The sequence below is a fragment of the Erithacus rubecula genome, assembly GCF_903797595.1.
Source record: "Erithacus rubecula genome assembly, contig: SUPER_Z_unloc_3, whole genome shotgun sequence".
In the NCBI taxonomy this organism is placed as follows: Eukaryota; Metazoa; Chordata; class Aves; order Passeriformes; family Muscicapidae; genus Erithacus; species Erithacus rubecula.
Window position 1 is genome coordinate 381,318 of NW_027635944.1, and position 15,791 is coordinate 397,108.

Below are 15,791 nucleotides of genomic sequence, written 5' to 3' on the forward strand. Positions count from 1 at the left end.
ACAAGAATGCTGTGATTCTCGTGGAACTAGTTGGTGCTACTCTGGAGTGTCCCATGAACCTGCCACATCAATGTGAGATCAGTTTGTTTTAGCCAGGACAGGGCTGGATAATCCACAAGTGTGCTGATTTATTTGAACTAGTCACAGGCTTCACACGGCTAGAGCAGAAATGGAAATGCTTGGGGAGCTTAAAACCAGAAAACCACAGCAAGAACAAGAACAAAACATAATCCACATTACTACCCATTTTTGAAGTCACAGGCTACTGCTGTAATCACATGAAAATAAGGGACAATATTTTCAAGGATACTCTGTAAAAGTACATTTTCCCTCAGATATTTTACTCCTTTATTTCTGTGTGCAATTATGTCTATAATTAAATTACAGTAGACTTCGGTTCACCATTTAACAATGTGGTTCACAAATACTTTGTTTTTTCAATAACACCTGGAAAAAACTCCATATATCTACACTTTAAATTTTCTTGAGTGGGAAACTCAATAAAGAACCAAATAAAAGCTGTTTGTGCAGTTTTTCTGTCTCTGTAAAATTTTCTTTCTAACGCAGTAGTTGATGCAGGGCTTTAGATAAGAAATGCTGAACGTTTCATCACACAGGATACAAGGCAACAAACCATAAATAAATAAAGGTCAATGCTATAAAATCTCCTCCTAGAAAGCTCCAGGCCCTGCCAGAAGGAACTGGCTTTCCCCAAGCTGCAGATCTGTGTCCTTCCCACCATATGCTCTGAGCCTTTATAGTAAATATATAAACATACCACTGTCCCTATGTGGCAAACATTTCCTGTTTACATGGAGTTAAATTTGTGTAGCAATAAACTGTTCTTCTTTGTGTGCAATTTCCCCTCTTAGCAACAAGTGCAGAAGAATGTTGCATTAATATCACATTTCAGTACAATCTCAAAGCCAAATACATGTTTTATTTCACCTGTGCAATTCTGTGGGGCTGGGGGGAAAAAAATGTTTTATTTTATTTTGAGATCTGTGATAATTTTTGTCAGAAGGCAAGGAAACCTTAGGTGGTGTTTTACATTGGAAATGTACTCAGTGTTCCTACTGTGCCTGGGTGAGCACCTGGTTGTTTCTGCCTCCTCATGATTCAATCAATGGATGAAATAAAGAATGCACCTTAGCAGCAGTAGCTTAGCTTGAGTGGTTTGGTGTCTAAAGCTATTTTACAGCCTTTGATCCCTTTCCCCTTCTTTTAAGACAAATTAGAGAATTAGTGCTCTGGCTATTCCTTCACTACATTGTTATTTGCAGTATTACAGCACCTGGGAGTTCTAAGATTAAAAAACCCTGTTTTTCAATGAAAATGCTACAGTGAAAAAAATGTGGCAAAAGAAAATCTTGGAGTCCAAATTAAAGGGCAGTATAAATAATTCTCTTTCTGGCACAGCTTTGCAGTGCTGGGGAAGCAAAGCAGTGTGTGACCAACTCTTGCATGTCTGCAGCTGATGATAAAGCAATATGTGGAGTTTCATTTAGGTTCATTTAGCAGTTTTAAACAAATGTTTGGGCACCCATCACAGCTTGGTCAGCATACAGAGGTCATTTGCACCTCCTCTAGCTTAATTCATTACTTACCTCAGGAGTCCCTCCACACCAGATTTAATATACACTTGAAATGTTTAATATAATAAATGATTTTTTAAATGCATTTAAAATTTAATAAACACTTTAAAAATGTCATTGCTGTAGGCAACTCTGAAGTAAATTACTGATAGACACACTCTGCCTTTAAAAAAAAATACTATATTTAGAGCTCTAGTATTCTTGCTGCCTCCTTTTGATAAAATTATTCATTCCAATAGTCCAAAATTTTTTATTACTAAAGGCATGCCATTTTTCTTTTTTATCACAGTGTGAAACCTTTAATTGAATGGTATTTGGATATATGGGTAACTCACCAAAGCCCATTCTAATAATCAGTTTAATTCTTAATAAATTAATTTTGTTTACTTGTGAAAGAAAAAAATTACAGTACCATGGAAGGCATCAATCTGAATAGAATTTCTATAGAAATAGAAATAGAATTTTTACAGGAAAAAAGCATAATTGAACATGCATGAGGAAGCTTGTTCAATTAATTTTTTTAAAATTTTCTACATGTAAGGGAAAGTTACACTATGAACTGCTGTTCATGTTTCAAGGACTTTTTAGTATTGGTTACATTAGATTATTTCATTTTATTGCATGGTAATGCAGAGGAATAATCGAAGAATTACAGTACATTAAAGTAACAACTTGGCCTATCAACCACACAAACAAAACAAAACAAAACAAAACAAAACAAAACAAAACAAAACAAAACAAACCCAAAAAAAACCCACAAAAAACCCCCCCAAAAATGCCAAGCTACTAATTTTCTAGTATCCTTAGTATCCTTCTAGTATTTTTTAGTATTTCAGCTGAAATGCCTGCACACAACACAAGAACTCCCAACCAACTCTAAACTCACAATCCTGTTCCTTAAAAACTAAAAATATTACCCCTGAGCTCAGCAGGTGAGATTTGAATCCAGATGCATCCCATAAGCCCTAAAAAAGCTATACCTTTTAGAACTGATAATTTAAAAGAAAACATGCATGACAAATTGAATAGTTATTTCTATAATTTGATTGAAATGTGGTTTCATTTTCCTTTCATCTTGATGAATGGAAACAGAAAATTTAAATTTGTTTTCTAATTCTGCTTCTTCAGCACAGCACTGAAACATTTTATTGCCTGCACTAAGGAAAATAGCAGAAAAATATTTTTGTGAAAGCATTTCTCTCACATATGTCTGTTTCAAGAAAATATTACATTAAGTGGCTTAGAATGGTGTTTTGTTGATCCACAGTTTATACAATACATTTTCAGGAAATTTAGAGGCTGAAAATGAGGGGCCATGGTAAAGATAATAAATTGGTTGATTACTCAGAGTGCCTTTGATAAAAGATTGAAAATAAAATAATATCTGTATGTCCTAGAAATTAACTTGTAGTCCACAAAAGGACCTCGGTGAGTCCTAAGAATGTAAAAACCATGGTTATCTTTTATTCATCTAAACTTAACCAAAAAAGTTTCTTCTGCTAAAATAAAAGAGCAAACCTGACACAGTAAAGCTCCACAGCCTTCTGATTTTTAGACACAAATACTTTTTTTTTTTTTTTCCAACCCCAAATTTGCTTAGAACAAAATTATGGTAATGATTCACAGAAGAAATGAGTAATGAACAAGGAAAAAGACACAAAAACCACCCAACCATTGCAGAGGGGGTGCTGCATTTCCAATGCAATCACAATTTGTGACTTCATGGAGATGAGGAAGCAGAATGAGCTGCCTGATGAAAAAAATACAACAGTGTCAGAAACCACAGCATTATTGTTGCCTCACCAGATAAATTTTCTTCTCCCAGTTCCTGGTTTTATTTTTACGCTCTCTAATCCTTATTAACTTAAAAAAAAAAAAAAAAAAAAAAAGACAATGTTCCAAAATGAGGAGTCAGAGAGGTTGTTATTGTAATGCCTAGCCTAAATACAGCTCCTTTGGCAACCAAGGATTACCTCTTCAGTCAGAAAATAAAGAACTTCTGAACTTTTTCCATTTTACCTTCCAAAAAGAGACTCCTGCTCTCTGAATCCCCCTCTCTGCACACTTCCTTAGTGGAAGCTGCAGACAAAGTTCATTTTTCATATCACATTACAGGGGTGCAGAATCCTAGATTTTTTCATAATGCTGTCTTAAAAAAGTGTAGGAATTTATCCTTGCAGCAGCTGCATTCCCTTTTAGCACATTTGCAGGTCCTCACACACATACAAAGGGGTCTTAAACTGATTTTAACTCAGCCTCACACTGGCATAAGCAGTAGTTTTGAAGCCCAGTCTTCAGGGAAGAGCAATTAAATGAATCCTGAGCTGGCCTTGTGGTAGCAGGTTATCCTGTTTAAAACAGGAACACTCCAAAATCCTATGTGAGCTCCTCTGGCTTTCAGAACACATGTTTTTCCATCACCCACGGCTGAGGAAAACCTCCTGTATGACTCCTACTCAGAGATGTTTCCATCTGCACCTGCAGCTGTGCTACTGCAGAAAGACAATTCCTGTCTAAAATCCTTAGGGATCCTGGGCTCTGTGAGAGCTTGGCTTTCCCGTTGTTTTTAATGTTCTCTACATAAAAGTGGAGTTGTTGTTTTTTTTTTCACTACTCAGCATGCTAAGCCCCATATCCTGTTTCCCAAGACTGATTCTGGAAGGGATGGGGGCTTTCAAGTGTTTACTGCTGCCTGAATTTGGATACTGTGGCCTAAAAAAAAAAAAAAAAAAATCCAGAATTCTTTTAAGCAAATTTCCCCCTGTGAAACAACCCCAAGGAGTTTTTTTCACACCAGGGATCCCACAGCATTCTTTGGTTAATGCATGAGTGGTGGTCATGCACCTGAAAATCCAGGGAGTGCAGGAGTGACACACAATTCATCCACGGTGGGTGCCTGCACAGAGTGCTTTTATTATTATTATTGTTATTAAAGGCCACAATGCCTTCAGCTGAAACCTGCCACCACTTGCCAATGTGTAATTGATCTGCAGGTAACAGATTGTTCCACCCTGGCACAGCAGGGGAGAAGGATTTGGAGTTGATTATTCACCCCACTTGCCATTTCTCCTCTTGCCTTTGACACAGCATCTCACAGCAAGAAATTAATTTCTCATAATTTCTTGTAAAATAAGGGGAAAAAAAATTCCACCAAACCACAAGCCAGAAAACACACCACCCAAAGAAACCCATCCAAATCCTAAATGCCCCCCAGTGTCATTAAATTCTCTTTTTTCCTAATTTTTCTGTCTGTCTTTGTGTGTGTGATTAGCACAGGGTAGGGGAAAAGGGGGGTAGCTTTCAGCTTGTGGTAAAAACCCACTGCAAATCCACCTACACCAGCAGAATTCAGTGCCAACCAGAAATTCTCCCCCAAAAGCTGTGGGAATGTTGTTGATTAGACAATGCTGCTGCAGGAGAACTGCCAGAGGGAATAGCTCAGCTCTGCAGGGCTCCAACCTTCAGGAAATGCAATGGAGAGAGTTTTTAACAGCACAATATTCTAGACCTTGGTGTAGAGATGGAGCTGTAAAAATTGCCAGCAAACACATTTTCTGGGGTAGGTAAGTACTTTTCAGTTGTTCTATTCCAGGGAAGACTTATACAAACTGGATAAATGTTGCCCTGAAAATATAAACACAGTCCAAATAGTAAAAGAAAGAAGAGTGCCTATGGTTATACCACGTGTAGCCCATGAATACATGCTTCATTTGCAATACAGCTGTAATGACTGCAAATGAAATGTGCAAATGAAGCCACTGTTTGAACAAATTACACAATGCCTTGCTACAGGCACGTGAAAGAAAACTCATCAGAGCATTACTAATTGGTCCTTGTAACACACACACACCAAGTGCAGATGCAGTGCTGGAAACCTGCTGGAGCTGGAGTGTAGCAGACTGTTTATCCAGTGTAATCAAAGACCACCTTTTGTTTCTTGGGGTTTATTTTCAGGAATTTAGGAGCTCCTCAGAGACAGATAGGTAAGCAAAGCAGCACTTTGGAGAGAAGTGTTTAGCCTAAGACATTATCATTGTTGGAAAACAAAACATAATGTTTAAAATACCAGTCTGTGCTGCTTCTTTTAACCAAGGCATAAAATTATCTGCCTGCAGTATCTGCAAAATTGCAGTGGAACATGTTCCATGGAAAACAGAGCATTGCTTTTTGAAGGACTCAACATTTTGGGGTTTATATCAGTGTGATTTCACGTCAGGACCAAAAATAAAGGTTTTTCAAGGACTGCAGTTGTGCCATCCTACGAAGACTTGGAATGCTGTGACTTGGATAGCTATCACTGAAACATTATTCTGGTAACAGTAAAAATACACATCACTTTAAGCTTTATTTTAGTAACTCTGTTAGACAACTAGGATGTGGAAGCATAATTTTTCAGAGGATCCTTTTTTTGCCACATGGCCATTTGCTGGTAGCTATTTTACAGCACATTTTGCTGTTCTAAACAGGATGGGTTTCAAGGAGATTTACTTGGAGAATAAACAACTTCCTCCTGGGAACCCTGACAGCACAACCTGGCTCCTGGTGATTATTTTAACTTGCTTCTGAGGTAGGTGAGCTACACCTGGAGGTTTGTGCTCATGATTTCAAACCCTAATTGCTTTGCAGGATTCAGATTAAAATTCTACAGCTCAGTTATTTGTGTTCTTGGCCAACCCACTCCATTTGTTTAACCCAGGGTGCCTGTTTTGGTGTGATCCACCATGTAGTGACAATAATCCTAAAATACTACTGAGGGTCTCTTCAAACCACATTTGATTTTTTTTTGCACAGCCCCAAGCCCTCAATGTGACCAACAGCTACCTGGCTCTCCCCAGCCTGCCTCATACCCACCTGGAATTCTCTCTATTTATTTTGGGAAGCCAGGCCTTTATTTAAGGTGGGATCCAAGAAAAGGTTCATTAAAATTTTCTTCAGTCCAGTCTGAAACTTGGCCAAGCCCTTCTTCTGCCCCAAAAAAAATACAGAGGCAGTTTTCTAACAGAGGATGAAGACAAATGCAATGGCATTCCTGAAGCCCTTCTGGGAGTTTGAGGAAAAGTTTAAAAAAGCTAAACTGTTCTTGTACAGTTCTGCATAGGTTTTATACATTTCCCCTGTTTTTTCTTTCCTTATTGTACATTATTGAGGATATTTACTTGAAGACAGAGTCTTTTGTTTAACTATTCATCTTTCTTTTTTTGCTTATTAAGAACCTGAAATCCTAATCCTCTGCTTGTGACATCCAGCAGGAACTGCTATGGAAATTATACACTGCCAAAGCTCAGAGGACTGTGACCCAGGTAGAGAATAAACAGGAGAGGCGGATGAACTGTTAGGAAATAAGGACCCCTTTTTATCTAAATATTTTCGTTAATAAGAACAAGGGAAGGGAAGGAAAGTACATGATAGGTTTCTGAGGCCCTGCTACCCTTTTAACCAGAAGTTCAGGAGGATAAAGTGTGAAGGGCCCCGTCACTCATAGAGAAAAGGCTTTATTATAGTGTACATGTTTTTTTTTAATCTAAACCTTTGGCTCCTATGATTTATTTACTACCTTGATATTTTTTCCTTTGAGGTCCTCAGGCACCAGTGTCAGACGGTCACAGACAAGCATTTGCTGTGCTTGGGCTGCCAAGTGACCTCCAGAAAACCTCTGTCAAGGACAAAGGTCTTGTCAGATGCCTCCAGAAACAGAGCTCTCAGCCCCAAAGTTTTAACAAAAATCAGTCTTTACACTCCTACTATAACCTTCGTGCTCCAAGCTTCTCTTTCCTAAGTGTGAACATGCAGCAGATGAAAGTTCACATTTTTATTTGGCATTTAGCCTCAGAGAATGGAAGCTTTAGTGAAAACACTGAAGGTAAAGTGTTAATGGACAGGTTTTAATGCCTCAGAAACTGTGTGATAGTAGCTGCACCAGGCTCCCACTGCATATTCATCTTCTTGGTAGAAAAGTCACCAAAAAGGAAAACTGTCTGGGCTGACAGCCATCAAGAGTGGTGTGAAGTAAGGATATGCAATGACTGAAATGCAAAATATAACTTAATGTACATGGAGGTCTGACTGGAAATGGCAGAAAGCTCCAAACCAAATTCCTGTCCCCAAATCCAGCAGAGAGGTTAGAAAGAAGCAATAGAGAAAATAAGCATATGGACATATTTTATTTTAAAAGCAAGGAAAGAAAAAGGAAGAGTATATGGTAAATGGCACAAGAGGCTGTAAAACATTTTTTCTAGTGCTGTCCAAAGTGTGAAAGAGAGAAAATGTTGAGAGGGATTTATGTCCAAGGTGTAGGTTCCACAGCCAGGCACCAAAAGTTGTTAATCACCCAGTGGATGCAGCTGTGGAGGAATGCATGGCAGATTTCACAGCAAAGGAGAGCAGCTGGAGATATCTGCACAAGAAGAGATCATTATCACTGTCTGTGGTCTAGACAGAGCAGTAAAGGAATTTGATGCTTTACTCACTATTGCTCATGAAGCAAAGGTTGGAAAATCAGATAAAAATCAGTGAAATCAATAAAACACAGACCATCAGATGGGAGAAAACTTTCTGAAAGAAATATAGAGAAAAAAACCCTAAAACAAATATGTATTTGAGAAATATAAGCCTTGCTTTAATCCTTGTCATGCTGTGGTACATTTTGATGGGATCACTGCTCTGTGGTTGGACATTGACCATATCATGTTCATCAGAAGGAAGCAGTGATGACTCTCCAAAATGCTGAAGAAGGCAATAATGCTCCAAACACAAATGCCTAGATGTAATCTAGATCTGCACCAGCACCTGAGCTCCCCCCACTTTGTTTCCCTGCATCTTCTCAGGTGTGAGTGAGTGTGGGGAGCACAACTGCGGAGTTTGCTTGAGTCAGCTGAAGTGAATTCCAGACCCATGCCATGGGAAAGCAGAGCAGGGCAGGACTGACCAGGGATGAGCAATCTGCAGCAGCCAGACCTCCCAGGATTGCCTGGAGCTCACTGCAGGCTGTGTCATGCCTGAGTGCCACAGTGCCAGCCCAGCTGAGGGGCTCTGCTGGCTGTGCCAGGGCACAGGAGACAAAATTCCCTTTGCTCAGCCAGGCTGCAGTTATTCCAGAGCTCAAATGACTCCTAGTCCTGGTGAAAGTCCCCAGAGTGGGAGATTTAAGGAGTATAACTCAGAAGTTTCTGTCTCTTCCCCAATATGAGGTGTGAAGTGCAGAAGCCACGTGTGGGTGCTCCAACCTGGGACACCTGTGTACACAGATTAAAGATTTAGCATTGCTGTGGTGTCATGATTAAGTCCTAGCCACAGAAACATAGGATGTGTCTTGTTGGCATTCACTGCTGGTGTTCTGCCTTGAAAAGTCTCCAAAAAAAAAAAAAAAACAAAACAGGCTTGGGATTACTGTCTGCATTATTTCCCTTTAACCTGTCTCACAAAGGCTTGGTTTATGAAAGAGAAGTTTGTTAGTTGCTTCTCCAGTGTCCTTCACCTGCCCCTTTGACCCTTTAGAGGACAGGTAAAGGTATTTCTTCTCAAACAGGCTGAGCCATGGAACTGGGATTGGCATTATTTCTCAAAGGTATGGGACTAACTATTACACTGATGATGGCAGAATGCACAAGGATTCATGAGACTGGTCTGGAGGTGATGGGCGAAAATGAAGAAACTTTCACTCATTCTCCCCAGACTGACTTTGTTTAGCAGTGTTGCTGGAAATAAAATGGGATAATATTATTTGTGAGATGATTGGATGAGACAGGGTGTGCCTATTCCCTTTTTCTCTGCAGTGAAAATCTCCATTTTGGGCTGGAAAACTCCAAAGCAATCTTTTTCAGCGTTCCACATAGCACTTTTAGCTCAGAGGCTGAACTCTCCCACTTCTTTCCCTAAAGACAGCTTGGATTTCACCTGTAAATGTTCACTGCGGTCTTGGGGAGGAGGTTCTGGTGGTCTCAAGGCTGTGCATGTGTCACAAAGAGTGAAGTCAGGTTGGGAAGTCCAGCTAGGAGGGAGGTCAAGATGGTTATTGCAGGTAAAACTCAGGCACTTGCCAGGAGTTTCCCTCTGTGAACTTTTGTAGTTTGATACTGGAATGTTTTCATGAGCAGCAGGATTTTAAAAAAACCCAAAAAACCAAAAAAACCAGCATATCAGAAATCCTTTTTCCACCGAGAAACCACGGAAAATTCGTGGAAGACTTTCATCCAGTCATAATAGGAAAGAACATTACTGGTAAAAAGCACACAGTACATGCAAATACCAGTCCAGTTAAATGAGAATGTCGCTTTTCATAGGCACAACAGAGATGAAGCTGCAGTGCTGAAGACAAGAGTGTTATTCCATGGGTTTGCCTAGGAAAAATCTTATTATTAAGTGTTGTTTTTGCTAGAGACATGGCACAGGAGGTTCAATCTCAGCAAGGGTTTAGGAGGGGAGAACATTAGGTATTTGCCCAGAATACATGTTCTGTCTTCTGAACATCAGGAATGGTTTAAAATTATTTTCATGAATATCCACAGATAAAGCAGTAAACCCCAGCACTTCCTAGATGCACTTATATCTAGGGAAAGAATATTGTAATTAGTTATCAAATAATGTAATGTTCAATAGGGTGGAGAATCATAGAAATTGATCTTAACCTTTTAAGGATTTCCTCTCCCCTGATGAAAACCTTTTATTGTAGCATAACATACTGACCACTAGTAGTCTTCTTCATCTATTAATATGTCTTTAAAAATAAAAAATCTAATCTCATTCTCGCCAGAGCTCAGACATTTTGTCATTTCTTCAAAACCATGGAATAAATTATTGGGAGGTTGGTTTAGTTGTCTTCCCACTGCTGTTCCAAACCACAACTAACAAAAGGCCTGTGATTTCTGGTGTAAAGTTACACCAAGATGTTCAGCCATTAATTACTCTCACACTGCACTAGCATGACATGAAGAAGCACTACAGGCAGTCCATGCAGCAAAGCTCATAGTGGAAGAATTTAACCAGACCAAACTTGTTTAAATAAGGCAGTGCTGACTGGGGAAGAAGGCAACAATGAAGGAAGGCAAGCAGATTTCTTTTCTTTTTAATTTATTTATAGCATATGCTATTTGATTTAATTCTGCACCTGGCACAGAAGAAAGAAAGAAAATACACACTACAGGGTAAAAAGTACTGTGTAATAAACAGACAAACAAATTGATCAAAATCATCTGTAACTTCTGCTAATAAACCCCTGCAAACTATTGCTTAATGCCAGATTATTTGAATCTAAATGAAAGACTGTTCACAGCTGCACATACTTCATCTCATAAATGCAGATTAAAGCAAATTCGAAAGTGTTGTTATGAATTATGCATTATTTTAAAGAATAAAGTGAATAATGTAGTCAGCCTGTAGGAACCTGGAACAGGGAAATTTCAATTGGTAACAGCACTGTCCAAAAGAAATTTCTTGGGTTTGAGAGAAGCTGTGGACATGAGTGGGTTCAATTCCTGCCAAAGAGGCACAAAGAGGTGAGAGCACTTAAACCTTTAGAGTTTCTCAGGTGGCTCTGAGACAGCACTGCTGCATCCTCACCCATGTCAAACATCAGTCTTTTCCCTTTCTAAGAATTTCTGGAATAGACACCTTCCAAGATACATCCTGCCAGTTGTATTTGTGGTCCTGCACTTGCTGCACCCAGTGGTTCAAACACCCATGAATGTTACAATTGTGGGTGCTCCAATTTTTCCCACTCACAGTTAGTAAATATTTGTCATCCATGAAACTCAAAGATTCATTCTCTTCACTGTAGAAAAAGTTCCTTTTCTCCTTAGAATAATTCAGGTTTTATTTAAATATAGACAAGCGGATTAGGACTTGCAAATATGTGTGTAATTTAAAAATATACACAATCTGTATCATTTAAATACAAAATACAATATACTAATTGCACACTTGTTTTACTATGTGTTTTCCAGAGACTCATGGAATGGTTTAGGCTGGGAAAGACCTCTGGATTCATGGAGTCAAGCCATTAACCCAGCACTGCCACATCCACCACTAAACCACATCCCCAAGTGCCACATCTGCACGTTTTTGGAGCACTCCCAGGAATGGTGACTCAAACACTCCCCTGTTCCCATTTTCAGTGAATATATGTTTGTGTATATACATACTTGTGTGTTCAGGTACATTTACCTCTGAATGTTTACATAAAACATACATATAACCCATACAGTTGATGGCAAATTTAGGATAAGAACTAGCCCTTGAGAGGAACTCCTGCCACCACACTCACAGAATAAAACAGTTCAACTTATGTGAACAATCATTCCCGATGTAAAATCCCCATTCAGAAATAGCTCCCACTACTTTTAAGATGCAAATCACAGCCCAGGGAAGGGACAGCCCATCCCTGTGGCAAGAGCAAGCTGTACCAAACAATGCTCCAGACACTGAAAAAAGCAAGAATTTCACAGTTTGGCTCCAAAACAAGGTACTCCTTCCTCTTACAGCCATCACTTTCTGGAAAAATACCTCTTGAGGTAACTCCACTAAGATTGTGAACCAACAACAACACCAGCCCATGGCTGCTGTGATTCAGGGGACAAAAAAAAATCAAATTTGTCTCTGATGTCATTGTGATGATGTCCTCAGACCTTGCCTGTGAACTCTGAAATTGATGGTTTCATTGCATAACTTGCAGCAGAGAATACAATAATTGCACAGTCTTGTTCAACTGTTGTCTGGAACTTGTTCATCCAACCACACCAGGGAGAGAATGTTCACTTTATGAAAGGTTCACTTTCATGTCTAGAATACCTAAAAGGGCCAAGTCCTGGAACAGTACTCAGAAAAGACACCTTTTCTAGACCTCTGTGAAGGACATATTAATCTTATCACCCCTTCCTTTCCAAGATAAAGGGGTTTCATGTATACAGAAGTTGTTGCTGAGTGGTGTGATAGCCCAGCCCTGTCACGCAGCATTTGCAGCTCTCAGGGGCCACAAAAGATGAGGTTTTGAGAGATAAAATGTCAGAAATTCAAGGGGAGGGTTGGTGAGGTTGTAGTCCAGCAGGGTGTCAATGTAAACAATCAAACATGAAAACTTGCCTGAGAAAGTGGAAATAAATTGGCTGAGTACTTTGAGATTTATTTTTTTTCACATCTCTGAACTTTTTCTTCCACAAGTTTTTTACCCTTTAGCATGCCAAGGCTTCCATGCAAATTTACTTCTGGGGAATGATGAGAAAGACCTTTAGAATATGAACTATTCAATATAAGTAATCTTTTATTCACATCAAAATAAATCAAAATGTTATCAATCTGGTTAATGTATGGAATCTGGTTAATAGCTACCACACACAGAATATTTTTCATGTATATGAAGAAAAAAACTTTCCCTTAATGTTTTAAGTTTAATTTGTAGCAACTAATGTTTTGTTCAATTTTTTCAGCCTCTCTTCCTTTCTAAAAAAATCCACATGTTAATTAATGATGTTGGTAATAAACCATTCGTCAGTGGACCCTACTCCTTCATCCTCAACAACTCAGAAGGTAAAAAAAATTCTACAAACACAATCATCTTTTGTAATTCAGCTCTCCTTGAAGTCTCATGCAATCAATATGAGAATTTGCTTGTGATATCCAAATTTATTTTAGTTGTTTTGACCAGTGCAGATCTTTTCCTGATGTCATTCTCCAGAAAACTGTAGAGAAATATTTAATTAAAAAAGCAATGTAGTAATTTGAAACTTTTGAATAATAATAATAATAATAACAATAACTACACTATCACCCTTTTCAGTGGCATCATTTTAGCATCATCTGTAGTGTTGTTTGGACCCTTTAAATCATCATAGGGAAAAAAATAATCCCTTGCTGTTTCAAGAGCATTTCTGTTTGTTTACTGTCATCTGCTGCCATTTGATTTTTTTCATTCACTTATAAAAAGCAGTTCCCAGGAGGGCTTGGACAAACAGTCATTAATTTTTTCTGCTTTGAGAACTTTTACCCTTAAGTACTTTTGCTTGATAAAACTGTTATTTTTCCCTCAAGTTCAGTCTGGAGCAGGATACCTCCAGGATCTGCAGTATCCACAAGTTCACTCAGGAGGTCCAGGCCACAGGAATTTTCTGAGAACTTGTCAACCCTTCATCTTGACAACAGAAATAATTATTTATTTACCATGTTCAGGGTTTTTTTTAAGCCTTGCCTTGCCTGGTACAATGCCAGGGCTTGGATAAACCTGGTCTGGTGGAAGGTGTTGGACAAGATGGGAATTCAGCTCACTTCCCACCCAAACCATTCCATGACTGTGATTTTTTCACTAACTTAAAGGTAGAATTCAACAGAAAAATGCTTTTCTCGATAAAAGTATTTTTTCCTGTTGATGCAAAAGCCATCCCCAAGCCACCTACTGACCCCAGACTCCTCCTTGCTCCATAAACCTTCCCACTGGCTGCCCCTTGGGACAAGGCTCAGAACTCAGGTTTTGAATAACTTGGCTTCTACAGGCCAAGGGAGCCTTAAAAAAAATGCAACCTGGGACTCCTGGAGCAAATATTCATGAAAAAGTTATTTAAGCCTCAGTGTCAGGAGGAAGTCTGTTTTGTTTTTTTTTTTTTTTTCTCAGAGGCAAAGTTTTCTGTCAAAAATGAACTTGCTACCTTCTTCCCCAAATGTTCCTAAAGTAAAGGAACCAAAGCTTTAGGAAATTGCCAGCATTAAACAAAACATTTAAAGATCTGTTTAAATGCCACTAAAATAAGTGGAAAATAGAGACATGTTTCCATGAGTCACACCCACAGTGTCTCTCAACACTGCCAAGCCCCTTTCCTCGGGCTCTGCTTTGTTCAAAAACTAATTAATATTTGCCAGAGCTAAATGCCCCCAGGCCTCTTCGCCTCAGGCCTGCTCAAATCACTCCAGCTTTCCTCTTCTCACCCCTCTGCTTATCTCTCTCCTGGATTTGGGTTGGGTGAGGCATCATCAGTCTTTGTCAGGCAGGAAAACACATTTAATCCTTTCCCACCATGACTGAAGTCTCAAAATTGGTGTTGAGTTTAGCTAATCAGGGCCAGCATTTTCTTGCTCAAAATAAATCCTGATTACCAGATATGAAGTGAAAATTTATAATATTGGTATTTTTGTAGTTATCTCTTTTATCTATACTGTCTCTGTTAGTAGTTGCACTTCACAGCTCCATTTAAGCTGTTCCTGAATCCTTCAGTGAGTGCAGGATGTGGGATACAGGATTTCTGAGTTCACATTTTTCAATTACCATCCTCAAATATGAATCCAAAACTGACACTGCTTATGCAAGAAGTGCTGTGAATTCCGTTTATAGCGCCATTTCTCTACCAAAACAAGGTTGAGAACCTCTGTAGTTAGAATGCCTGTTTTATTAAAAAAACACAACCCTGCAATTCACAATTATTTAATTGTTCTATTTTAGTGCTGAAATACTGAGATATAGACAGACAATATCCCTATTTAGATTATAATTTTTCCCAAAAATCCTACTTTGTTTTATTGCAAAGCATCTCGTTTTCTCCTTTTTTTTTTTTTTTTTTTTTTTTCATGGAATTAAAAAAAAAGTAATTTGTCCTGTCTATCTCTAACAATCTTACAGGGTTTTAAGAATAATTGTTCTTGGCATTTATCAGGCACCAAAGGTAAATAGACATGATTCTATCAGCTTTAAACTTATTATCTATTATGGTTACCACAGGCCAAGAACCACATTGTTGTGGTTCACACTTCACCTACTTCAGTTACAAACCTCATTTACCTCAGAATATTACACCTGTCTGTCTGTTCTTTCCTTCAACAAAATAGTGGGAAGATAGCCAGACACCAAAATTACATCAAATCCCCAACAGTTTCTCCAATTTAAAAAGGAAAAAATAAATTTTCACATGTCACTTCTAGATCTAAATGTCCAAACATTAAAAAAAAAAAAAAAAAAAATATACTTATTATGTGGTAGATAGAACTGAGGACTTGTATCAATTTTTTCTTGTGCTAATTTTTACAGGCACTTATCTAATGTTCCCTTTTTTTCCCAAGGGAATGCTTCGTTACCTTGCAATAATTTGTTATATTTGATATATCATCGAGCTGAATAAAAGCAGACATTATTACTTTTTATCATGCTGCTTTCTTTCTCTTCTCTGAAAAGAACAGTTTCAGGTGTTGGTCTGATCTACCAATTATATTGATTGGAGGTATTTC

General features: G+C 38.5%; 1 protein-coding gene across 1 annotated transcript in view; it reads right to left on the minus strand.

The window, feature by feature from the left end:
• Positions 1 to 834: 834 nt before the first annotated feature.
• Positions 835 to 15,791, minus strand: part of LOC306814886 (uncharacterized protein) — a 262,807-nt gene continuing 247,850 nt past the window's right edge. Inside the window, exon 14 of the mRNA XM_079331380.1 lies at positions 835 to 847. The gene's annotated coding sequence lies outside the window, so the exon portion shown is untranslated. The remainder of the gene's footprint in view (positions 848 to 15,791) is intronic.